The sequence below is a fragment of the Perca fluviatilis genome, chromosome 17 (assembly GCF_010015445.1).
Source record: "Perca fluviatilis chromosome 17, GENO_Pfluv_1.0, whole genome shotgun sequence".
Taxonomy (NCBI): Eukaryota; Metazoa; Chordata; class Actinopteri; order Perciformes; family Percidae; genus Perca; species Perca fluviatilis.
In genome coordinates this window covers 36,283,530-36,310,463 of record NC_053128.1, presented here as the reverse complement: position 1 = coordinate 36,310,463, position 26,934 = coordinate 36,283,530, and the positions used below count along the sequence as shown (strand labels likewise).

Genomic DNA, 26,934 nt, shown 5'->3' with positions numbered 1-26,934 from the left:
AGAGATACACACAGAGATACACACAGAGAGAGCACACACAGAGACAGAGAGACACACACACAGAGATACACACACAGAGATACAGAGACAGACACACACACACACAGAGACACACACAGAGAGACACACAAACATACACAGAGACACACACGCCACACAGAGACACACACACACAGAGACAGAGATACACACACACACACACACACACACACATACACACACAAACATACACAGAGACACACACACGCACACACAGACACACACACACACAGAGACAGAGATACACACACACACACACACACACACACACACACACACACAGAGAGACACACACACACAGACACACACACACACAGACACACTAATAAACTGTTTATTATTCTAAAGTTAACGAGCCTGCTAACCAGCGCCTGCTAATCCAGGGCGTAAGCGTGCTAACGACGCCTGCTAACGAGCCAAGCTACGAGTGTGTTAACGAAGCGGCAGAGAACAAGCCGTGCTAACGAGCTGGGCATAACTAGCGTGCTAATGTTTCAGGTCTAAGCTGGTCATCCCCCACCTGCTGAAGAGTTCCAGACCTCACATCCTGAACCTGTCGCCCCCCCTCAACCTCAACCCCGTCTGGTTCAAGAACCACACCGGTAACCACGGCAACACACAGGAACCAGCGGCCCAGCATGCACCTGGGCAGCAGTAACGCGTCTTTGTTTGTCGTTCTGTTTCCAGCGTACACGATGGCCAAGTACGGCATGTCCATGTGTGTCCTGGGGATGGCCGAAGAGTTCAGAGGTCAGATCGCTGTCAACGCCCTCTGGCCCAAAACAGGTCAGTGGCTAACTGCTAGCATGCTAACACACTCCTCATAGACTCTCATAGGAAACTAGCATGCTAACACACTCCTCATAGACTCTCATAGTAAACTAGCATGCTAACACACTCCTCATACACTCTCATAGTAAACTAGCATGCTAACAGCACACTGCTCATACACTCTCATAGTAAACTAGCATGCTAACAGCACACTGCTCATACACTCTCATAGTAAACTAGCATGCTAACACACTCCTCATGCACTCTCATAGTGAACTAGCATGCTAACAGGCTCATCATACACTCTTATAGTAAACTAGCATGCTAACACACTCTCATACACTCTTATAAAAATTACTTTTTAACACCCCTCTTTTTTCTTTTCTTTTTAAATAATTTTTTTTAAACCCCCCTCTTATCTTTTTTTTTTATTTATTTTTTTTAACATTTTTTTTTTTTTTTTTTTAATATTTTTATTCTCTTTTTATTTTTTATTTTTTTATATTATTTCATCATACACTCTTATAGTAAAGTACGTAAAGTTAACTGTCATGCTAACACACTCCTAATACACTCTCACAGTAAACTAGCATGCTAACAGACTCCTCATAGACTCTCATAGTAAACTAGCATGCTAACACACTTCTTATAGACTCTCATAGTAAACCAGCATGCTAACAGATTCCTCATAGACTCTCATAGTAAACCAGCATGCTAACAGACTCCTCATAGACTCTCATAGTAAACTAGCATGCTAACACACTCCTTATAGACTCTCATAGTAAACCAGCATGCTAACAGATTCCTCATAGACTCTCATAGTAAACCAGCATGCTAACAGATTCCTCATAGACTCTCATAGTAAACTAGCATGCTAACAGATTCCTCATAGACTCTCATAGTAAACCAGCATGCTAACAGATTCCTCATAGACTCTCATAGTAAACTAGCATGCTAACAGATTCCTCATAGACTCTCATAGTAAACTAGCATGCTAACAGATTCCTCATAGACTCTCATAGTAAACTAGCATGCTAACAGACTCCTCATACACTCTCATAGTAAACTAGCATGCTAACAGGCTCCTCATAGACTCTCATAGTAAACTAGCATGCTAACAGACTCCTCATACACTCTCATAGTAAACCAGCATGCTAACAGATTCCTCATAGACTCTCATAGTAAACTAGCATGCTAACACACTCCTTATAGACTCTCATAGTAAACCAGCATGCTAACAGGCTCCTCATAGACTCTCATAGTAAACTAGCATGCTAACAGGCTCCTCATAGACTCTCATAGTAAACTAGCATGCTAACAGATTCCTCATAGACTCTCATAGTAAACCAGCATGCTAACAGATTCCTCATAGACTCTCATAGTAAACTAGCATGCTAACACACTCCTTATAGACTCTCATAGTAAACCAGCATGCTAACAGACTCCTCATACACTCTCATAGTAAACTAGCATGCTAACAGATTCCTCATAGACTCTCCAGTAAACCAGCATGCTAACAGATTCCTCATAGACTCTCTTAGTAAACTAGCATGCTAACACACTCCTTATAGACCAGTGTTTCTCAAGCGAGTGCAGTACAGACGCGTTCAGAAGATGATGGGGGCGTTGGAAGCAATATTTTGGAAAGGGGGTTGAGGTGCTCTTTGGGGGCGTTTTTTGAAAGCTAGTTTAAACCAAAGATTCACAATAACAATACATGTTTACACTTAAACTACTAAAGAATAAGTAGTCTGCAACATTAAAAGCTGCCAGTTTACAGCACTGCGACTGGACCAGACGGGTATCCTAACTTCTCTGTGCTTCTGTCAGCTTTGTTTGGTGCAGCTCCGTGCTGCCTTCATGGAAACGGGACGTCAGAGCATCGTCTTAAATGAGCTCTGTAGCTACTACGTGAAGCTGCGTTCAGATAAAGAAAAAAGCAATGCGCTTACGGCGTCCTGTTGTATTCTGTAACCCCCAATGTAGCACACCACAGTAACAGTTTTTACGTCAGATGGTTTACACAACGTTTCCTACTGTACCTGAATGCAGCTTCATTTCACGGAGAAAGAGAGAAAGAAAAGAGACGCAAGGCGAGATAGACTGTGCTTTGTTGTTGTTTGGCAAACAGTCAGCTGTTCCATAAACTCCCGGCCAGTTGAGGGCTTATATTTGGTGTTTTAAAACTTTCTTATGGAAGCTATAGAGGAAGTGATGTCACTGTTTACTGTACGGGACTCTCACACCTCCACAAAACACAGCCGATGTGGGGTGCGCGTTCTCCAAACGTTTTTTCTGCTATTTACCGCAAGACAGGCGATAGCAAACATAGCTAGACTCTTCTAAGTATTAAAAACGCTTCTCACTAACTTTCAAAGGTTGTAAACTTATTTCCATTCGGCAGTAGGTGTCGTTCTTCTCAAGTCGTTTTTCATCACCACAAAATAATTGTGTGTGTGTGTGTGTGTGTGTGTGTGTGTGTGTGTGTGTGTGTGTGTGTGTGTGTGTGTGTGTGTGTGTGTGTGTGTGTGTGTGTGTGATCCTTCTGCTTTTACCCTTTGATAAGTGCCAGCTTGTTTTCCGTTGGCACAATTCGATTTTAGATTTGAATGAAAAATAGATTTGAATGTTAAATTGCTAGCTGTTTCTGATTGGCTACTGTTAGTGTTTGTAGTAATAATAATAACAATAATAATAATAAGCATAATACATTTTATTTAAAGCTAATTTCATGACACCCACGGTCACTTCAAATGATAGTCATCTTCTAAAGGTGCTGAGGTTCACACCATGCAGCAGGCCTTTGATAATACCTAATTATAGTTTGAATGTTACATATCTAGTCGTTCTGATTGGCTGCTGTTATTTAATTTGAATGTCAAATGGTTGCATTTGACATTTAAAAAACCTGTAAATATATATAATTTCTATTCATGTGTTGATTGTCATTCAATGATTTGATTTTTTTATTATTTTTGATAACAACAATAACAGGCCTATATTAGGGCATAATCATTAATATTCGGGCATTTAGCCTACATAATATTTGATGGGGGCTTAGGGACCTGGATAATGGATAGGGGGCTGGCACAAAAAGGTTGAGAACCACTGTTATAGACTCTCATAGTAAACCAGCATGCTAACAGACTCCTCATACACTCTCATAGTAAACTAGCATGCTAACAGGCTCCTCATAGACTCTCATAGTAAACTAGCATGCTAACAGGCTCCTCATATACACTCATAGTAAACTAGCATGCTAACAGATTCCTCATAGACTCTCATAGTAAACCAGCATGCTAACAGATTCCTCATAGACTCTCATAGTAAACTAGCATGCTAACACACTCCTTATAGACTCTCATAGTAAACCAGCATGCTAACAGACTCCTCATAGACTCTCATAGTAAACTAGCATGCTAACAGATTCCTCATAGACTCTCATAGTAAACTAGCATGCTAACACACTCCTTATAGACTCTCATAGTAAACTAGCATGCTAACAGATTCCTCATAGACTCTCATAGTAAACTAGCATGCTAACACACTCCTTATAGACTCTCATAGTAAACTAGCATGCTAACAGATTCCTCATAGACTCTCATAGTAAACTAGCATGCTAACAGATTCCTCATAGACTCTCATAGTAAACTAGCATGCTAACACACTCCTCATAGACTCTCATAGTAAACTAGCATGCTACCAGGCTCTGTGTGGTGCTAGCCCTGCTCTGACCTGTGTGTGGTTGCCGAGCCGCATCCAGACAGCAGCGGATGGAGATGCTGGGTGGCGAGGGCGCAGCTGCGTCGCACGGCTGACATCATGGCGGCGTCACGCGCCACCGCGCTGTGCGGCCCAAAGACTACACGGGTCACTTCCTGGTGGACGAGGACGTCCTCAAGGAGACCGGGGTCCAGGACTTCCAGCAGTACGCCGTCCAGCCAGGTGAGGCTAATGCAGCTAAAGCTAACGCTAACTCAGCTAACGCTAACACTACAGGGAGAAGTAGTCTGATTACTGCAGTAAAAGTAGTAATACCACACTGTAATAATACTCTGTTAGGAGTTAAAGTCCTGCAGTGAGAATGTAACGTGTGTGTGTGTGTGTGTGTGTGTGTGTGTGTGTGTGTGTGTGTGTGTGTGTGTGTGTGTGTGTGTGTGTGTGTGTGTGTGTGTGTGTGTGTGTGTGTGACCTCCAGCCAGGTGACGCTAACACAGCTAACGCTAACACAGCTAACGCCACAGGAGAAGTAGTCACATTACTGCAGTAAAAGTACTAATACCACACTGTAATAATACTCTGTTACGAAGTTAAAGTCCTGCAGTGAGAATGTAACGCTGTGACTCTCTGTGTGTGTGTGTGTGTGTGTGTGTGTGTGTGTGTGTGTGTGTGTGTGTGTGTGTCTCTCTGTCTTGTGTGTGTGTGTGTGTGTGTGTGTGTGTGTGTGTGTGTGTGTGTGTCTCTCTGTCTGTGTGTGTGTGTGTGTGTGTGTGTGTGTGTGTGTGTGTGTGTGTGTGTGTGTCTGTCTCTCTCTCTGTGTGTGTGTGTGTGTGTGTGTGTGTGTGTGTGTGTCTGTCTCTGTGTGTGTGTGTGTGTGTGTGTGTGTGTGTGTGTGTGTGTGTGTGTGTGTGTGTGTGTGACCGGGGTCCGAGACCTCCAGCCAGGTGACGCACGCTAACACAGCTAACGCTTAACACAGCTAACGCTAACACAGCTAACGCTACAGGGAGAAGTAGTCACATTACTGCAGTAAAAGTACTAATACCACACTGTAATAATACTCTGTTACGAGTTACTGTCTCAATGTTTTGGGACTCAGTTCTTAACGTAAACATTACATCACATGACGTGTAGCTGAGGCTTTTATCCACAGTGACTTCAAATGAAGTGCTTTCAACTGTGAATGTTCAACCTCCAGACAAATAGTAAGAGCTAGTACGTTAGCTTTAAAGAAGCTAAGCTACAAAGAGACATAAGGAGACTTTATTGTTAAAGTTGTATGTTGTTGTATCTGAAACTGTAACCTGACTGATCCTGAGACCTTGGTGATACCTGGCCCTAGCTTTAGGACTCTTTAGCTTAGCTTTTAGCATTCACACACACTTTCGTGTGATGTCATACTCATGGTGCTCTCTGATTGGTCGACAGGTCACCCTCTGCTGCCGGACTTCTTCCTGGACGAAGCTCCAGAGACTCTGGTGGAGAAGATGGAGCAGCACGGTAAATACTACACACTATACTACACTATACTATACACATAATACTACACATACTAATACACATACTGCACACTATACTTTTACTATACTATAACTTTATGATGAATAGTTTCGACCTTCAGTCGGAGCCTTACAGCCGGTTTATATATATATACATATACACACACACACAGTTTCTGTTCCTATAGTTACTGAAATCAGCTGTTTGTCTCCTTGTTGCTAGGGGCAACGCCCGCCTTCAAACCGCCCTCCTCATCGGCCACGCCCTCCTCCAGTGGACCAATAGAAAGCACGTTTGATGCCATCAGAGGAGTCCTCAACGAAGACGTGGTTAAGGTCACGCAGGGAGTTTATCAGTTCGACCTATCAGGTAACAGTCTGACAGGAAGGAGCTTACGCCCATATAAGGAGATTATTTTCTACCTGGACCCACCAGACTCCATGTAAATAATCACTACTTTTATCATCGTAAAACACACTTCATTCAAAGTGGACAGAAGCTCAATAAAACTACCAAAAGCCGTCTTGGTTCATCTTTCCACTGTTCCAACAATCACCACTCTGGTTTGGTTGAAATAAACCCTTAATTCACCCATTTACATGTGGAGATATGCTGGCTCTATACACGCTTAAAAGTCCTGATTATTTACATGGAGTCTGGTGGAGATATGCTGGCTCTATACACGCTAAAAGTCCTGATTATTTACATGGAGTCTGGTGGCGATATGCTGGCTCTATACACGCTAAAAGTCCTGATTATTTACATGGAGTCTGGTGGAGATATGCTGGCTCTATACACGCTTAAAAGTCCTGATTATTTACATGGAGTCTGGTGGAGATATGCTGGCTCTATACACGCTTAAAAGTCCTGATTATTTACATGGAGTCTGGTGGAGATATGCTGGCTCTATACACGCTAAAAGTCCTGATTATTTACATGGAGTCTGGTGGAAATATGCTGGCTCTATACACGCTTAAAAGTCCTGATTATTTACATGGAGTCTGGTGGAGATATGCTGGCTCTATACACGCTAAAAGTCCTGATTATTTACATGGAGTCTGGTGGAGATAAGCTGGCTCTATACACACTAAAAGTCCTGATTATTTACATGGAGTCTGGTGGAGATATGCTAGCTCTATACACGCTAAAAGTCCTGATTATTTACATGGAGTCTGGTGGAGATATGCTGGCTCTATACACACTAAAAGTCCTGATTATTTACATGGAGTCTGGTGGAGATATGCTGGCTCTATACAGCTTAAAAGTCCTGATTATTTACATGGAGTCTGGTGGAGATATGCTGGCTCTATACACACTAAAAGTCCTGATTATTTACATGGAGTCTGGTGGAGATATGCTGGCTCTATACACGCTAAAAAGTCCTGATTATTTACATGGAGTCTGGTGGAGATATGCTGGCTCTATACACGCTTAAAAGTCCTGATTATTTACATGGAGTCTGGTGGAGATATGCTGGCTCTATACACGCTAAAAGTCCTGATTATTTACATGGAGTCTGGTGGAGTTTGGTGATGGTGATTTGCGGGCTGTTTCATGTTAAACTAAAAGGGTCTTACTCTTTAACTCAGTGGTTCTCAACCTTTTTGTGCCAGCCCCTATCCATTATCCAGGTCCCTAACGCCCCCATCAAATATTATGTAGGCTAAATGCCCGAATATTAATGATTATGCCCTAATATAGGCCTGTTATTGTTGTTACTATTGTTATCAAAAATAATAAAAAATCAAATCATTGAATGACAATCAACACATGAATAGAAATTATATATATTTACAGGTTTTTTAAATGTCAAATGCAACCATTTGACATTCAAATTAAATAACAGCAGCCAATCAGAACGACTAGATATGTAACATTCAAACTATAATTAGGTATTATCAAAAGGCCTGCTGCATGGTGTGAACCTCAGCACCTTTAGAAGATGACTATCATTTGAAGTGACCTTGGGTGTCGTGAAATTAGCTTTAAATAAAATGTATTATGCTTATTATTATTATTGTTATTATTATTACTACAAACACTAACAGTAGCCAATCAGAAACAGCTAGCAATTTAACATTCAAATCTATTTTTCATTCAAATCTAAAATCGAATTGTGCCAACGGAAAACAAGCTGGCACTTATCAAAGGGTAAAAGCAGAAGGATACACACACACACACAACAACAAAAACACACACACACAAAAACAAACACACACACACACACACAACACACACACGTATTTTGGTGATGACAAACGACTTGAAGAACGCGACACCTACTGCCGAATGGAAATAAGTTTACAACCTTTGAAAGTTAGTGAGAGGTGCACAGTAAACAGTGACATCACTTCCTCTATGGCTTCCATAAGAAAGTTTTAAAACACCAAATATAAGCCCTGAACTGGCCGGGAGTTTATGGAACAGCTGACTGTTTGCCAAACAACAACAAAGCACAGTCTATCTCGCTCGTTTCTTTCTCTTTCTCTCTTTCTCCGGAAATGACGCTGCATTCAGGTACAGTAGGAAACGTGTTTGTAAACCATCTGACGAAAAACTGTTACTGTGGTGTGCTACATTGGGGTTAAAGAATACAACAGGACGTCGCAGCGATTGCTTTTTTCTTTATCTGAACGCAGCTTCACGTAGTAGCTACAGAGCTCATTTAAGACGATGCTCTGACGTCCCGTTTCCATGAAGGCAGCACGGAGCTAAACAAAGCTGACAGAAGCACAGAGAAGTTAGGATAACGTCTGGTCCAGTCGCAGTGCTGTAAACTGGCAGCTTTTAATGTTGCAGACTACTTATTCTTTAGTAGTTTAAGTGTAAACATGTATTGTTATTGTGAATCTTTGGTTTAAACTAGCTTTCAAAAACGCCCCCAAGGGCACCTCAACCCCTTTCCAAAAATATTATTGCTTCCAACCGCCCCATCATCTTCTGAACGCTTCTGGGCGGTAATCACCGTTGAGAAACACTGTTTTAACTAAAAGGTCTATCTCTGTAGGGATCCATCCCATAATGATGTCACTGTGTTTGTGTTTTAGGAGAACATGGGGCGTTTGGTTTCTGGACCTGAAGAGCGGTTCTGGCTGCGGCGGGCCAGCCGGTCCCCCAAAGCAGACGTCCGTCATGACGATGGACTCCAACGACTTCAGCAAGATGTTCGCGAGGTGAGAGACACACACACACACACACACACACACACACACACACACACACACACACACACACACACACACACACACACACACACACACACACACACACACACACACACGCTACAAGACACACACGCTATGCACAGGTCACGCAGACAGAAAGACATAAAGCTCACATAAAATAGACATAAAATGGGGTACAGTGTATTTTAACAATGTGGTTTTGGTATTGGTATACGATGCTTGCACTAGTAACCTCGGCGAGGCTCGCGCCGTGTGTGTGTGGCGGAGTCGTTTCCACGGTAACAGCTGTGTGTTTCCACGGTAACAGCTGTGTGTTTCCACGGTAACAGCTGTGTGTTTCCATGGTAACAGCTGTGTGTGTTTCCGTGGTTTCAGGTCAGCTGAAGCCGACGATGGCGTTCATGTCGGGAAGCTGAGGATCAAAGGAGACATGACGCGCCATCAAACTGGAGAAACTCATGAGCCGCATGGCCAAGGCCAAGCTGTGAGGGACAAGCCCCACCCCCTAGGGGCTCTCAGGGCCAATCACAGCCCACCCACGGCCTCTCAGGGCCAATCAGGGTCCGCCCTGTCTGTAGCTGTACATGTTGCCTTAATACATAAATAATAATGACTATAGTGACTCTGTAATAAATCTACCTTGATAATAACCTGATATCTGTGTGTTTAATCATCACCAATCAACAGTTTAAACAATTTAATTCAATGAACCTGCAGGGAACCTGGAAATGATGATTTCATTCTTTAAAAGAAATACGAGTCAAAATGTTGATCACACTTTAATTTATTTAATCCGACAGACATTTCAGATCATTTTACAGTCGTCACAGGAAACACTGGTTTGTGATTGGCTGGTCTCAAGGTATTTAAAAACTGAATATAACCATAGCAACAGCAGTTATGCTCTAACGTCAGCAGTTAACTGAGTGGTGAAACTAACCAGACCGTAACATGCTGTTCTTCATCACTCAATCAATATTTATCATACAATCAATATTTAGTAAACTACTCCAACAACTATCCCAAAGCTGTTAAATAAACCCCAAATATCCACCCAGAGTTACTCAGATCAAACTTAAACTATTCCATCAAAAGTACCCCATTAATATTAGTGCTGTCAGTTAAATGAGTTATTAACGGTGTTAACCCAAACCCATTTTAACGGCCATTTTTTTTATCGTGAGATTAACGTTCTTTTGGCCGAAGCAAACTTTGTAGTTTTTCACATGCTGTTGCAAACACTAGTAATGTTAGAAAAACTACAACACCACACCAGATCTAGCTAGACTGGAAACACAACAATAACGCACGCCGCCACTTGTTTGCTTGGCGAGCCGGCCGTAGAGTAGCAGCTACATACCTGGCAAACTAGTCGCCGACCTAAAATCGCCATTTTGAAAGGGGTCCGGACCCGGTACTATACGGCACCGGTGCGCTTTAACAACTGTAATGTTTATGATTTATAACATGGGACGTTATGATGTTATAGTATTCCCACACGTGATGTGTCTCAAGTTGTAAGCAGACATTTGTTTATGGAGTCCACAAGGGGGCTTTAGTTTCATTGTTGTGTTGAGACTGCAGAAGCGGCGGGAAGTGGTCAGGAAAACCAAGGATGGAGGAATTTATTAGTTCACTAAAGAGCAAGGGTAAGCTTCTCGCCTACAACGCGAACCTCCGATGTTGCGCATTTTGTTGCTACAAAGGTATCACCTCCTGTTAGCATCTCTGACCGCCATTTTTTTTACGTCACTTTGACAGAGAATAACTTTACATCTGAAGAGTTTAAAGACTCTATTTGTCCGTTGTTTATTTCTAAAGAAACACGACAATGTATAAAAGCGCTCCATTACCTTGTAGCTCACGTTATGGCCCAGAGCAGACGCTTTATAACAATAGGCTAACGATTGGGTCATAACCACGAGACTTACTGTCACACAGTAGAGGAATTACCGTATAGTACAGGAGAAGCTCACAGGCAGTTTGGACTTCCATTATCTGTTTAGGTTTAATGACTAATGTTAACTAGCATGTTAGTGATCAGTAATTACTAATGTTAACTAGCATGTTAGTGATCAGTAATGACTAATGTTAACTAGCATGTTAGTGATCAGTAATTACTAATGTTAACTAGCATGTTAGTGATCAGTAATGACTAATGTTAACTAGCATGTTAGTGATCAGTAATTACTAATGTTAACTAGCATGTTAGTGATCAGTAATGACTAATGTTAACTAGCATGTTAGTGATCAGTAATTACTAATGTTAACTAGCATGTTAGTGATCAGTAATTACTAATGTTAACTAGCATGTTAGTGATCAGTAATTACTAATGTTAACTAGCATGTTAGTGATCAGTAATGACTAATGTTAACTAGCATGTTAGTGATCAGTAATTACTAATGTTAACTAGCATGTTAGTGATCAGTAATTACTAATGTTAACTAGCATGTTAGCGAACAGTAATTACTAATGTTAACTAGCATGTTAGTGATCAGTAATGACTAATGTTAACTAGCATGTTAGTGATCAGTAATTACTAATGTTAACTAGCATGTTAGTGATCAGTAATTACTAATGTTAACTAGCATGTTAGTGATCAGTAATGACTAATGTTAACTAGCATGTTAGTGATCAGTAATTACTGATATTAACTATCATGTTAGTGATCAGTAATGACTAATGTTAACTAGCATGTTAGTGATCAGTAATTAGCCTGTGCCTATGTTATCTCCTTACATATACCTACCGCTTCGCCTCTCTGTAAGATTGGGAATGATTGAGATTTCTCTCGGCACAGCTACCAGAAGACTTCACACTTTCAGACAGGTTGCTCACGCCACATCTACGCTCCTTCAAGCTCAGTTGGAGGCTGCTCAGTAACGCTCAGCCAGCACCGGAAAGAGACTTCTGACATCCTTCACTGGTCTCAGACCAGAGACACGGGTCTGGTGGTCCAGTTTATATATGTCAATGCTAAAGAGTCTAAAAGCTACTTTGCTGTGTCGGAGTTTCATTCCAGAACATTACAAAGACCGTTATTACCAGACCAAACCGCAACGCAGATTTCGGTGCCTTATTTAGGTGCCACTTAGATGACTGGCGCTCCTCTCTGATGTCTCGAAAACAGACGTTAGAGGGAACTGAAACATTGCCGCACAGGAGGCCAGTCAACATTACACTTAGCAGCAGGTAACTCTAGCCCACCGTTAGCCAGTCAACACTACACTTAGCAGCAGGTAACGTTAGCCTACCGTTAACCAGTCAACACTACACTTAGCAGCAGGTAACGTTAGCCTAACGTTAGCCAGTCAACACTACACTTAGCAGCAGGTAACGTTAGCCTAACATTAGCCAGCAACACACACCAAAATACACATAGCACAGGCTAGCCCCTTGCTAGCAACACTACACTTAGCAGCAGGTAACGTTAGCCTAGCGCTAGCAGCTGGAGTAAACAGGTTAAAATGCTGACAGCTAAACGGTGTAAAGTGTGTCTGTATTTCACTGGAGAGGACTCCGAAACCAACTGTAGCTGCCGTTGTCTGAAAACGCAGTCATGATGTCATGCTGCCGCCTCGCCAGCCTCCGTGGGCGCATTCACTGTAATTGTAAAATACCCTTTTCCCATCCAGTGGTTGTTTTCACCATTTTGTGCTCCTTTTTTAGATCAACTTTTAATTGTTTTATATTTTTGAACATACAGAACAGACAAATACAATCTAACAAGGTGCTCCTTTTTAAATATATATTTATATCTTTCCGGTTCAGGCCCCGCTTTTAAAAGTATCGTGTCATGTTGATAAGAGCATTAAAATGAGAAAAATAAAGGGACAAAAAGAAATCAAGGGACATTTAAAATAGATAAAAATATGCGAATATGCAAATTAACTATGACATTAATGCGATTAAATATTTTAATCGTTTGACAGCAATTAATTAATATGTTTTTTTTGGTAAATTTGAGTTTTCATTCAAGAAACAGCTTCACAATATCGCTGTTGAATATTTTTTATCAATCCCCAGCCCTTCCCAAATTCTCCTGGTTCTTCACCTCCAACCTGGTAAATATGTTTTAGTTTTGTTAATAGTGACAATTGTTAACAATTATACTTCTTTAAATCCTTTATATTTCTGTCCACCCATGTTTGCTTTAAACTATTGATTCAGAAATATATGTCAATTTATAATAATTTGAAAATGATAAACTGAAGCACACTCAGACCCAAACACCAAAAATGGATTTGAAAGAAGAAGCTTATTTATCCTGTCAGTCATCATCAGAGTCACAGGCAGGATCACGGGACGCTTTACGGGAGCAATCATCAGTTTGATTAATAAGACCTTTAAATAGTTCACTGGCCTCTTTATGTATAAAGCACAGTGCCCCCCGGCCTTCATATTGGCTGTCTGCTCTGTTTACATCAGCGATACAGATCAAATGATTATTATTATCTTTAGCTACACACCACTTGGAATGATCAACACCAGCCTCCCACCCACCCAGAGCAGTGTTTACAGACTTAATATTGATCACTTTACGTTCTTCGCAGTAGTCACCGTCTTGCTTGCAGGGCCAGGTCTGAACTCACATCAGTCGTGTAGTTCTCTGCAATATCGAGGTAAAGATCTCCAACTGCAAGTACAACAACACATGAGTCATGTTACAGAAACTGTTAACATCCTGACAGTTCAATGCTGACTGATGTTACACAAAATAACTCCTCCTTCTACATCCTTTACTCAGCAAATCAATACATCTGTTCCACTTGGATTCAAAAGTTTCTCTTTGTATTGATGGTGGTTATTATTACTCATTCTGCACATTAGTGTTCAGTTTAATTAGGGAAATATGAGTAAATTTGGCTAACCGGCTAATGCAGACGAGACAGCTTCACTGTGGAAAACATTGCTTTTGCTTTAGTAATCTGTCCCTCACTGCAACGACAACCCAAATTGTATGAAAATTTTGTTGCGATGACATAATCACTAATATGCAAATGAGCATTGGAACCCTGACTTTTAGTGACTGAGATTAACATTTTGTTACCATATTTTCCCTTTGGGGGTCTTCTTTATAACCATTTTTCCTGGAGCAGGTTCTAAAACAACACCACAGACAGTAGAAATGTCAGTTTGTGTTATCTTCTTTACTTTTGAGATAGAGGTTTATTGGCGTTTTGCATACTTGTTACCTCGAATACGTGGTAACGGTGGTCTTGTGATTACAACGGGTTCTGAAAAACAAACCGTAGAATTGTCAGTATGTGTAATCTTCTTCACATTTGAGGCTGGGGTTCATTGCTGTCTTGTTTACAGCCCATAATGTCACTGACATGAACAATGATGTTGATTGATGAAGTTTTCAATGCAGTTAGTCCCCGGGACCCACAGCTGGTCATTTAAGTGGGTCCCCAGTCCTTAAGTTACTTATTTCACCATCCTCCTGATATATATTAAGACCACCTATAATGAATGTGTACCATCCCAATTTTTTTAAAAACATTTTAAAAACTATGATCAATAATCAACCTTTTTATTTAAATCTATCCGAAAAATTAGATTAGTGAGGTGGAGCGATTCAGACAAGTCATGGTTCTGTAGCCTACATTTCACATTTGTTGGTTCAGTTAGGTACATTTAGGAACAGAGCCTTTGCCAATTTCAACATTTTCATATATTTGGAAAAAAATGTTTGCTGTTTGCCTTAAATGTCTTGCTGAGATTACAAGGAACATAAACACTTCTTCATTGTCAAATAGTCAATATTTTGACGAAATTTTTTTGTGATGACATCACTAATATGGAAATTAGCATATTACATCATTTGCACCAAAGCACTCTAAAAACCCAGGGAAAACCCCTGGCTTTAGTGACTGAGAATAATATTTTGTTACCAGGTTTTCCTTTGGTGTTTATTAACAGTTTTCTTGGAGCAGGCTCTAAAAAAACACAAACAGTAGAAATGTCAGTTTGTGTTATCTTTTACTTTGCCATTTATTGGTGTTTTGTACACTTATTACCTCCAGTACGTAATGACACTTTTGGTCTTTTGGGTTCTGAAAAACAAACCGTAGAATTGTGTCAGTATGTGTAATCTTCTTCACATTTGAAGCTGGGGTTCATTGCTGTCTTGTTTACAGCCCATAATGTCACTGACATGAACAATGATGTTGATTGATGAAGTTTTCAATGTAGTTAGTCCCCGGACCCACAGCTGGTCATTTAAGTGGGTCCCCAGACCTTAAAGGTCCCATGGCATGAAAATGTCACTTTATGAGGTTTTTTAACATTAATATGAGTTCCCCCAGCCTGCCTATGGTCCCCCAGTGGCTAGAAATGGTGATAGGTGTAAACCGAGCCCTGGGTATCCTGCTCTGCCTTTGAGGAAATGAAAGCTCAGATGGACCAATCAGGGAATCTTCTCCTTATGAGGTCATAAGGAGCAAAGTTACCTCCTCTTTCTCTGCTTTGCCCGCCCAGAGAATTCGGCCCCCCATGAGAGAGAGAGACATCATGGCTTTCAAACGAGAAAAGTAGCAGTTGGTCAAAAAATCCCTCCAGTCGGAAAGCGGCTTATAGTGACAGGCAGCAAAGGAGTAGCAGGCCTTGGTTTAGGTGGTGTTCAGCTGCAGCTGGTTAGTCCTACACCATCCCACAAAGTCCAACTGCCACTTTGCTTGTTTGAAAGCCATGATGTCTCTCTCTCTCTCATGGGATGACCGCAGCCTGGAGAGGATTGTCTGGAAAAGGCCATTCAAAAGTGTGGGGAGCTTCACAAGGAGTGGACGGAGGCTGGAGCATCAAAAGCCACCACACACAGACGGATCCTGAATGGGCTTGTCGAGCTTGCCGCCTCCAAACAACAAACAACTTCAGAAGCATCTTAACTGGGCTAAACTGGTCTGTTGCTCAGTGGTCCAAAGTCCCCTTTTCTGAAGAGAGCAAATTTTGCATCTAATTTGGAAACCAAGGTCCCAGAGTCTGGAGGAAGAATGGAGAGGCACACAATCCAAGATGCTTGAAGTCCAGTGTGAAGTTTCAACAGTCTGTGTTGATTTGGGGAGCCATGTCATCTGCTGGTTTTGGTTCACTGTGCTTTATAAAGTCCAGAGTCATTTCCGTATTTAAAATTCTTTGATTTTTAATGATTTCATGTAATATTCTTATTTTCTGAGATTTTGAATTTGGGGTTTTCATAAGCTGTAAGCTATAATTATCAAAAATTATAACAAATAAATGCTTGAAATATCTTGCTTTGCATGAGTCTATAATAATATATTAGTTTAACCTTTTTAAGTTGAATTACTGAAATAAATGAACTTTTGCACGATATTCTAATTTTCCGAAGTTTCACCTGTATATTAAACCCACCTATAATGAATGTAGACCATCCCAATTTTTTTAAAAATCATTTAAAAACATCATTCAAATGATTATATTATCTATAATCAACCTTTTTTATTTAAATCTATCATGGTTCTGTACATTTCACGTATTTTGGTTCAGTTAGGCAAATTTAGCAACTGAGCCCCCTTTGCTAATTTCAACATTTTCATTTATTTGAAAAAAATGTTTGCTGTTTGCCTTAACAAATGGCTGGCTAAGATCACAAGCCCTATTTCTGATACGGTGGCGGCAGAAATTTTACTGTAGGGCCACCGCGTAAAAATCAACATAGAGGAAACACTGTATTTATATTATAAAATTGGCCACATTATAGACTAAGCTTAGGCCATCAACATAAGTGAAGAATGCACACAAAAAAACAGTAGCCTTAACCATGTCAGTTCCTAATGCAAAGATTAGTTTTTCCACTTAAAATGTAAGTGCGGTACTGTACTATGCAATAAAAGGAATATGGCTAGATCAAAAAGAAAAGTGCCCCCGTGTGCAACCAGTTCACATAACATTTAATTCTCACAGTAAAATGTCTCTTTCTTTATAACTTTGTCTTTACTAAGTTAGGTAATATGATTCAAACCATCATGAAGATATCTTACCTTTATACTGTTGTTTAGCAAAGCTACGGAACTCTGTTTCTGCTGCTGATTTCAGCTTCTTGGAAGTCTTTTGTGGTTCTGGTCTTTCCTTGAAGTTTTTATTTATAAACTTTCTTAAATAATTCAGTAATCTCTTTATCTAAGCCGTCTGGAAGATGATGATCAAACGAGAAAGCTGCGATGTCCAGCAGGTGTTCACCTTCAAATAGTACAACAAGACAACATTAACATATTCAAATCAACCACTAAGACCATAAATATGAATATTTAACTGAGAACATTACCTATCTTGTTGAACTGGTCGTAGTTGAATGTTACACAGATAAACGTCTGAGCTTTCGCTGCTCCGCTGGGTGGGTAGAAATTATTTTTATCTCTTGTTGAAGGGAACTTTGGTACGCTGTGTGAGAGCCAGACTCCTGTGGTTTTATCCATCATCACAACTCCTGAAACATCAACAGATAGAAAAATTAAACTGATGGTTTAAAGTCCTAAAATGTGATTTAAAATTGGGATGTAACAAATTTCTCTCAGTATTTTTTTTTCTCTCTCCATTGCCCACTTGTGCAACTCTGAAGAAAAAACAACAGACACAGCGTAGCTTAGTGGCTGGTAGCCTGCAGCTAAAGACACAGGCTAAGATTAGCTTAGCGATAGCCTGCAGCTGCTCTTTTCCAGACATCATGGCCACTGCCAGAGTCAGAGATGATGGAGAAACAGAAAACCCTCCTGTTTTCCTGAAGTCACCGCGGTAGCAACATGTTGCCTTCCCTGTGAGAGATTTATTTAAACACGTAGGTAAAGCATGTGAGATTCAGGTGCAACTCTGAGAAAACATAAACTGTTGTAACGCACGTTTCTGCCATCTAGTGGCTCTTCTGTGGCGTTGCCGTCTCTGCTGAAAAAAGTTTAAATCGAAAACTGAACAATGAATTTGGATTATGAAATTATGACACCTTCATTTTAAACAGATAAGAGTGGAGGAGTTATCTGACGGAGAGATCCCCCATCTCAAGATGTCTCTGAGCTCTGCTGCTGCTCTGACGTTACTCTTAAACAGTTTTTAAAGCATTAGTCACTCTGCTTTTGTTCAATTGACAGATGTTGTTTGACTGTCGCTACAGACGTATACACTCTGAGCAGCCTCTGTCCTCTGAGATGAAAACCTGATGGAGGTTCAGAGAGATGTTTCCTGTGAGAGTGATGCTTCCTCTACTCACCTTTACTGTGACCAAACTTATCATCAGCATGACATCCAGGAGGTTGGTCGCTGTAGGAGATGAATCCAAAGTTTTCTGTCTATAAATGATGCAGAATGAAGAGAAGAAGTATTATGTTTTAATTATTGGGATGTACGCAACCAATCCAGAGAGGGAAACAGCAATGTACCAAATCTACCGCTGCAGATTCATTATTCAACTACTTATTTCCTCATCTGTTGTGTTGAGATAACTTTGTGTGTTGTCAGTTGTTGATCAATTCTCAGTTGAAACATCATTCTTGTAAAATGCTGTTCAGTTGATGATGTGTTCAACAGCTTCAACAGAGCACGTTGAGATATTTGATGAAAGCTAGTTGATGCTTTATAATTAGTACAGACAATAATATCTATCCATCAGTTTGAGTCATGGTTTCATTTTTATCACCATAGAAACAGAGCTGCAGTTTAAACATCATTCTCACCATGTCTTTGGTTTGTTTTAAAATAAATGGCGGGGTGTTAGCCAGGACACCTTTATCATTGTTGATGAGCTTATCTTTCATCTTATCTTTAAAGGTCTTTATCATCCGATCATTTGAATCAATGTAAAGATATTCCAAACCCGTAGTTCCGATGTTATTCAGTTTGGGTGCCTTGTAGATGATGTACCTGATGATGAGTAGAGAAGAGAAACATCAATGAGCAGAGAGGACAGAGACTCATGAGCAGTAAACAATAAATCTAGTCTCTTGAATCTTGAATCTCATCAGAGTAGGGCTGACGGAATGAATTTCGAAGTCAAATATAATTTGAATAGTAAAAAATCAATATACTATTCAAATGTGATTCCTTTATTAATAGGGTGGCTAACGTTAGCTAATCTTCCTCTTCTCATGTCACGTCTGATGAACAATAAGTTAGCGGGACTGAGAACCACAAGGCATTGTGAGCGGAGCTATTGTTACGCACCTAGTAACGTTAGCACATTAGTTATTACCTTCTAATATCTGTATTCTCAGTAACGTGACAATCTGCAAGAAACAGGTTGCTTATAAATCACTAAAATAGTAGTGACAGCACTGTTTGGCTTGGTTATTAATGCCGTTAGCATCGTTTGTTACTTACCTAGTTTATGACAAATGGTTTCGGCTGTGCTTTCTAATAGGGATGCACCGATCCGACTTTTCATACCGATGCCAGGGCTTTGTGTATCTGTCGATACCGCATCCGATACCGTTGCTGAATTAATAATAAACTGTATACCTTCCACCTTATACCTTCCTACCACCATATGGAAGACACTAAAGGCACCAGACCTTCCTAAATAAACATTACTGTCCTAACTAAGACAAAATAACATAGATGTAATGTATTGAATTCTTATTTATTTGTTATTTAAAAACAATTGGGCATTCAAATCGAAAATATAATGTAATCAAACTTCCCTAAAATAAATTTCAATAAATAATAATAGGCCACCTTTATATAGGTTTATAATGGCTTATTCTGCTGTCAGGAGTACATAGAATATCTCAAAAACATGTTAATGTCATCATGTTTACTAAAAGCTTTGATTACTAAAGGGTTTGGCTCCACGACATTATACAGTAACTTTGTATGAAGGAGAATCCATCAAACAGTTACAGAAGCTGAACTATTTGTATTGTACAAACTGCAAAGTAGTAAAATAAACTCAAATCGAATGAATACACATACAAACAACTTTAACATTGTTTCCCTTTCAAAACTAAATAGTTGTAAGCTAGTACTGTATAACCACTACCTTGGCCACAGGTAAGTTAGGTTGTTGTGTGGTTGTAGTGGGGGACTGAACGTAGCTCCCTGTCAGCCTCCTTCGCTGTTTGAATAACGTTAGCAGGTTGGAGGACGTATTTCAGCGGGTGAGACATCTTAAATCCAGAGTTTTAATCATTGCTCTGAACCCGTCTTTCTCAGCGGTCTGTAGCGGGACCGGGGGTGGATTGCGTTCATAACGTTGCTCCGCTGCATGCTTGAAGTGACAGGTCTTTAACGTTAGCCCAACGGGTAACGTTAGAGCGACGGGCAACAACAGTGGCTAAATTATGTCCGATTTGTTAGAAAGAAAAAAACTTGGGAACAACAGACGGCTCCTCTCTTGAGCACACCTTGTTCTGGTGTATCTCTGGTATATTCTGGTGTTGTTCTGTGTAGCTAGCGCTGTAATGTTACCCCAGCATGCCATTGGGTGGTAGCTACATTTGTAAATGTAAAATTATTAGTGTTAAAAACTGTTTAGGTCTCAAATTGTTATATGCTTTGGTGTTTTATCCTTTTAAAGAGAGTTAGTTGTGGGTTATTAATTGTTGTGTTATGAAGTTACTACCATGAGTGAGAAGGGTCCACAGTTAACACGGGTCTCAGTGCTCGCGACGGAGAAAAAAAAACAAACTATTTTTGCAATATCGGGGCCGATATCCGATCCTAATATCGGATCGGTGCACTCTCTTCCTAAGATGATGTCATTGTGCTAAGCGAGCACCATTAGCCTTTACAACAGAGCCGCTTCCACTGTGTGTGGGTGTCTGTGTGTGTGTGTTGTGTGTGTATCTGTGTGTGTGTGTGTCTGTGTGTGTGTGTGTGTGTATCTGTGTGTGTGTGTGTATCTGTGTGTGTGTGTGTGTGTGTGTGTGTGTGTGTGTTTTAACTAAAAGTTACTCATACAGTTAGCTTTTCTGTGGTGTTGTAACTTGTCTTGGGTAACGATGTGTAGCGTTGGTGCGGCAGTACTGTCTATCGTTAATAATCTGTAGATTGTAAATTTAGACTATATAAATGAAAAGGACTTGTGTTGTAGAGCTGCAACTAATGAGTCAATTAATGAGTGGATTATTGTCTGGATGAATGGATGAGTAGTTCTGTCTCTAAAATGTGGATCAGAGTTTCCCAAAAAGCCCAAGATATATAAATGTATAAAATAAACGTCCTCAAAGATATTCAGTTTCCTGTCCCAGAGGAGAGAAGAAACTAGAAAATATTCACATTTAACACACTGACATCACACAAGTTTACAATAAGTTGTATCATAAAAAATGACTCAAACTGATGAATGGATTCAGAAATCAGAATAGTTATATCGGTAGCACTGCATAACACTACGTCAGTAATAAGATGGTAATAGTAGGGTAAACAGTGAGATAATAAAGAGGTAATATAGATGATAATAACATGTAATTACAAAGTAATAACGTAATACATCACAGTAATAAGATGTAATACTGGGGTAATAAGGTGATAAGGTAACAGATGTAATAACATGCAATTACCAATGTAATAAGTAAGAAAGGGTTTAACAATAACACGTATATCTAGGTAATGGTAATATACTTATATTTATATTATAATAACATGGTAATAATGGGGTAATATATGTTGATGTTTTCACAGTATTATAGGCTACTATCAGCATAATACCTTCCAAATTAGATAAAACTTCTTGGAATTTAAAATTGGTTATTACCATATTATAATGCGAAATGTATCCACCCTTTATGTTCCAAACATTTCCTTTTGTTTCAAGGTAATACTTTATGTTAATGATGTTTAATCTTGTGGGGCTTACCTGGAAATGCTTCTGGTAGTTTCTGTGTAACAACCATGAATCAGTACCGTAAAATGCAAAACTGCCTGTTTCTATTGTATTACATGGTAATATTATAATAACAGAGGTGTAGAGATTACCTTGAAATGCTTCTGGTAGTTTCCAGGTAATCTCTGCACCTCTGTTATTCTAATATTACCATGAAATTATCTCTTTCCTGCATGCATGTAACCCTGTGCAATCTGACCAGCAGCTAAACACCTTCCACCATCAAGCACTGGAGACTGGGATTGGTTTATTTAGAAAGGGTGAAACTGGGAAATTAAACACAATGACCAGTTGCTTACGTATTGATGAGTCACAAACATTATATATATATATATCTCATAATTGTAAAAACTACAATATAACTACACAACACTGTAATGCAGCAGTATATACAGTAGCTAACATGTAACCTGAAATAAAGGAAATACGTAATGTATTGTTATACAGTGTACATAGAATAGTAACCTATATTGTTTATCTAAATAAACTAAAATACACTTACATGTAGCAACAACCCAAGATAACAGTGGCAAACTAGCTTATAAGCTGAACTGAGCGTAGTCTAATATGAGCTATCAATCATCATCAAAAATATACATATTGCACATCAAACTTTCTGACAATAATTAACAAAGATATCAGAACAGTATGTCAGCATCTGTTTGACATACCGAGAATGCTACCAAAGGCATGGAACGTCGAAGATTGTCGCGTATTGTATGGAGGGATAACACATGAGGCTGTCCTGCTCACATTCAACTTCCTGACTGAAGTCCGCATGGTGCAAATGTCCTACAGTTCTTAAAGGAACACACACACATGTGGAACAAACTACTGCCAGCAATGGGAGAAGAAAAACTTGTAAGTGAACTAATGTCCTGATGGGGGACAGAACAAAATGAAATAGAAACAGGTAATTATTTTGCAGCACTGATTCATGGTTGTTACACAAAAACTACCAGACATGTTTCCAGGTAAGAAGTCAAAAGATTAAATATATCATTTGTAAAGTATTACCTTGAAACAAAAGGGAAATATTTTGGAACATAAAGGGTGGATGAATTTCAGCATAATAATATTATATAACTATTTTAAATTCATATATATATATATATATATTATATATATATATATATATATATATATATTCAAATATTTTAAATTAATACTGTGAAAACAGCATATATTACCCCATTATTATCATATTACAATATTAATATAACTATATTACCATTATCCTGACATATAGTATATAGTTTGTTCCACATGTGTGTGTGTTCCTTTAAGAACTGTAGGACATTTGCACCATGGGACTTCAGTCAGGAAGTTGAACGTGAGCAGGACAGCCTCATGTGTTATCCCTCCATAAAATCTGCTTCAATCTTCGACGTTCCATGCCTTTGGTAGCATTCCCGGTATGTCAAACAGATGCTATCATGTAACCTTTACCTGATTGTTTTTCCAGAGGGTTCATGAAATGTGCAGGACCAAGAACAGTTTAGTTTAAAAGGTTTTTATGTCAGGTAGTCAAACTAGGAGAAAGAGATGGTCTTGTCTCGTGGGAATGTAAAGAAATACTAGCAGAAGGATTACTAGTTGGAAAACAATCAAAGAGACCAAGCCTGGTCGTTGGAGGGGAGCCAATTATGAAACAAATCGGATCTTTTCTTAGGATAGCAGCTTAGCTATTACAGTTTTTTTCAATCGCTAACAAGCGCTTACCCATTCATTCATTACCCAGTAGTTTGTTCCACATGTGTGTGTGTTCCTTTAAGAACTGTAGGACATTTGCACCATGGGACTTCAGTCAGGAAGTTGAACGTGAGCAGGACAGCCTCATGTGTTATCCCTCCATAAAATCCGCTTCAATCTTCGACGTTCCATGCCTTTGGTAGCATTCTCGGTATGTCAAACAGATGCTGACATACTGTTCTGATATCTTTGTTAATTATTGTGTCAGGAAAGTTTGATGTGCAATATGTATATTTTTGATGATGATTGATAGCTCATATTAGACTATCAATTACGCTTCATTAAGGTTTGCCACTGTTATCTTGGGTTGTGCTACATGTAAGTGTATTTTAGTTTATTTAGATAAACAATATAGGTTATTCTATGTACACTGTATCCATACATTACGTATTTCCTTTATTTCAGGTTACATGTTAGCTACCTGTATATACTGCTGCATTACAGTGTTGTGTAGTTATATTGTTTTTACAATTATGAGATATATATATATAATGTTTGTGACTCATCAATACGTAAGCAACTGGTCATTGTGTTTAATTTCCCAGTTTCACCCTTTCTAAATAAACCAATCCCAGTCTCCAGTGCTTGATGGTGGAAGGTGTTTAGCTGCTGGTCAGATTGCACAGGGTTACATGCATGCAGGAAAAGACACATTTCATGGTAATATTAGAATAACAGAGGTGCAGAGATTACCGAAACTCCAGAAGCATTTCCAAGGTAATCTCTGCACCTCTGTTATTCTAATATTACCATGTAATACAATAGAAACAGGCAGTTTTGCATTTTACCGGTACCGATTCATGGTTGTTACACAGAAACTACCAGAAGCATTTCCAGGTAAGAAGCCACAAGATTAAACATCATTAACATAAAAGTATTACCTTGAAACAAAAGGGGAAATATTTGGAACATAAAGGGTGGATACATTTCAGCATTATAATATGGTAATAACCAATTTTAAATTCCAAGAAGTTTTATCTAATTTGGAAGGTATTATGCTGATAGTAGCCTATAATACTGTGAAAACATCAACATATATTACCCCATTATTACCATGTTATTATAATATAAATATAAGTATATTACCATTACCTAGATATACGGTTATTGTTAAACCCTTTCTTACTTGTTGCATTGGTAATTGCATGTTATTACATCTGTTACCTTATCACCTTATTACCCCAGTATTACATCTTATTACTGTGATGTATTACGATTATTACTTTGGTAATTACATGTTATTACCTATATATTACCTCTTTATTATCTCACTGTTACCCCACTATTACCATCTTATTACCGAGTCGAAATATGCAGTGCTACCATAATATCTAATAGTTGAGGACTAATCCATTCATCTCTGCAGCTGTGGGCCAAACTAGACCGGTCAGCTTCTGTAATGTGAAGACTTTCTTTCTCCAACATGATGTTTAATTCATTTTCTTTGGGGTTTGAACTGTTGATCAGACAAATTTCACTTTGCATCGTGGGGAAGTAGTTTTTCACTATTTTCTGATCATTTTAGACTAATTTATTAACAGTGAAAAATAATCGACAGACTTCGGCTACAATTAAGATTATATTCATTATGGATTTAGTCTTTTCTATTTTTCCATGAATCTACAAATCAGTCGTTCTATAAAAGGTCAGAAGAAAGTGAACAAATATCGTCAATTGTTGTAGTTTTTGAGTGTTGTCTCACCAGTCCACTTCTCCGTTGTTGTTGTCTCTGCAGGTCACTCTTTGTCCGTCCAGCGCTCCAGCAGAGCAGACTGACCATCAGGAGAATCCTCCACATAACTCCCTAAAACACACAATTACAGCAACAGTTACACCACCACATTCACTGACCATCAGGAGAATCCTCCACATAACTCCCTAAAACACACAATTACAGCAACAGTTACACCTCCACATTCACTGAGCTTGAAGTTCACATTATCCTGTTTTTATTATCACTATTACAAAAGGTTTTAAAGCGCCCATATTATGCTCATTTTCAGGTTCATAACTGTATTTAGAGGTTGTACCAGAATAGGTTTACATGGTTTAATTATCAATAAACACCATATTTTTGTTGTACTGCACATTGCTGCAGCTCCTCTTTTCACCCTGTGTTCAGGTCTCTGTTTTAGTTACAGAGTGAGACCTCTCAACTTCTGTAACATCTTTGTTGGGAGTCGCACATGCTCAGTAGCTAGGTAAGACTACATGCTCAGTAGCTAGGTAAAACTACATGCTCAGTAGCTAGGTAAAACTACATGCTCAGTAGCTAGGTAAGACTACATGCTCAGTAGCTAGGTAAAGACTACATGCTCAGTAGCTAGGTAAGGACTACATGCTCAGTAGCTAGGTAAGGGCCCACATGCTCAGTAGCTAGGTAAGACTACATGCTCAGTAGCTAGGTAAGACTACATGCTCAGTAGCTAGGTAAGGACTACATGCTCAGTAGCTAGGTAAGACTACATGCTCAGTAGCTAGGTAAGGCATGGCTCAGTAGCTAGGTAAGGACTACATGCTCGTAGCTAGGTAAGGACTACATGCTCAGTAGCTAGGTAAGACTACATGCTCAGTAGCTAGGTAAGGACTACATGCTCAGTAGCTAGGTAAGGACTACATGCTCAGTAGCTAGGTAAGGACTACATGCTCAGTAGCTAGGTAAGGACTACATGCTCAGTAGCTAGGTAAGACTACATGCTCAGTAGCTAGGTAAGGATTACATGCTCAGTAGCTAGATAAGGACTACATGCTCAGTAGCTAGGTAAGGCTACATGCTCAGTAGCTAGGTAGGTAAGGACTACATGCTCAGTAGCTAGGTAGGTAAGGACTACATGCTCAGTAGCTAGGTAAGGACTACATGCTCAGTAGCTAGGTAAGACTACATGCTCAGTAAGACTACATGCTCAGTAGCTAGGTAAGGACTACATGCTCAGTAGCTAGGTAAGGACTACATGCTCAGGACTACATGCTCAGTAGCTAGGTAAGGACTACATGCTCAGTAGCTAGGTAAGGACTACATGCTCAGGACTACATGCTCAGTAGCTAGGTAAGGACTACATGCTCAGTAGCTAGGTAAGGACTACATGCTCAGTAGCTAGGTAAGACTACATGCTCAGTAGCTAGGTAAGGACTAC

The 26,934-nt window shown here is 39.6% G+C and overlaps 1 long non-coding RNA gene and 2 pseudogenes across 1 annotated transcript; 1 reads left to right on the top strand and 2 right to left on the bottom strand.

Moving 5' to 3' along the window:
- The window catches only part of LOC120545104, a 21,057-nt pseudogene extending 10,321 nt beyond the window's left edge, over positions 1-10,736 (top strand).
- Positions 10,737-14,022: 3,286 nt separating this feature from the next.
- On the bottom strand, positions 14,023-15,160 carry LOC120545346. The gene is made up of 3 exons (XR_005636671.1): positions 15,114-15,160; positions 14,412-14,453; positions 14,023-14,318 (listed from the first exon to the last, which is right to left on the bottom strand). It is a non-coding gene; the product is annotated as an uncharacterized LOC120545346 (long non-coding RNA).
- A 79-nt stretch (positions 15,161-15,239) lies between these two features.
- LOC120545320 overlaps positions 15,240-26,934 on the bottom strand; it is a 36,202-nt pseudogene continuing 24,507 nt past the window's right edge.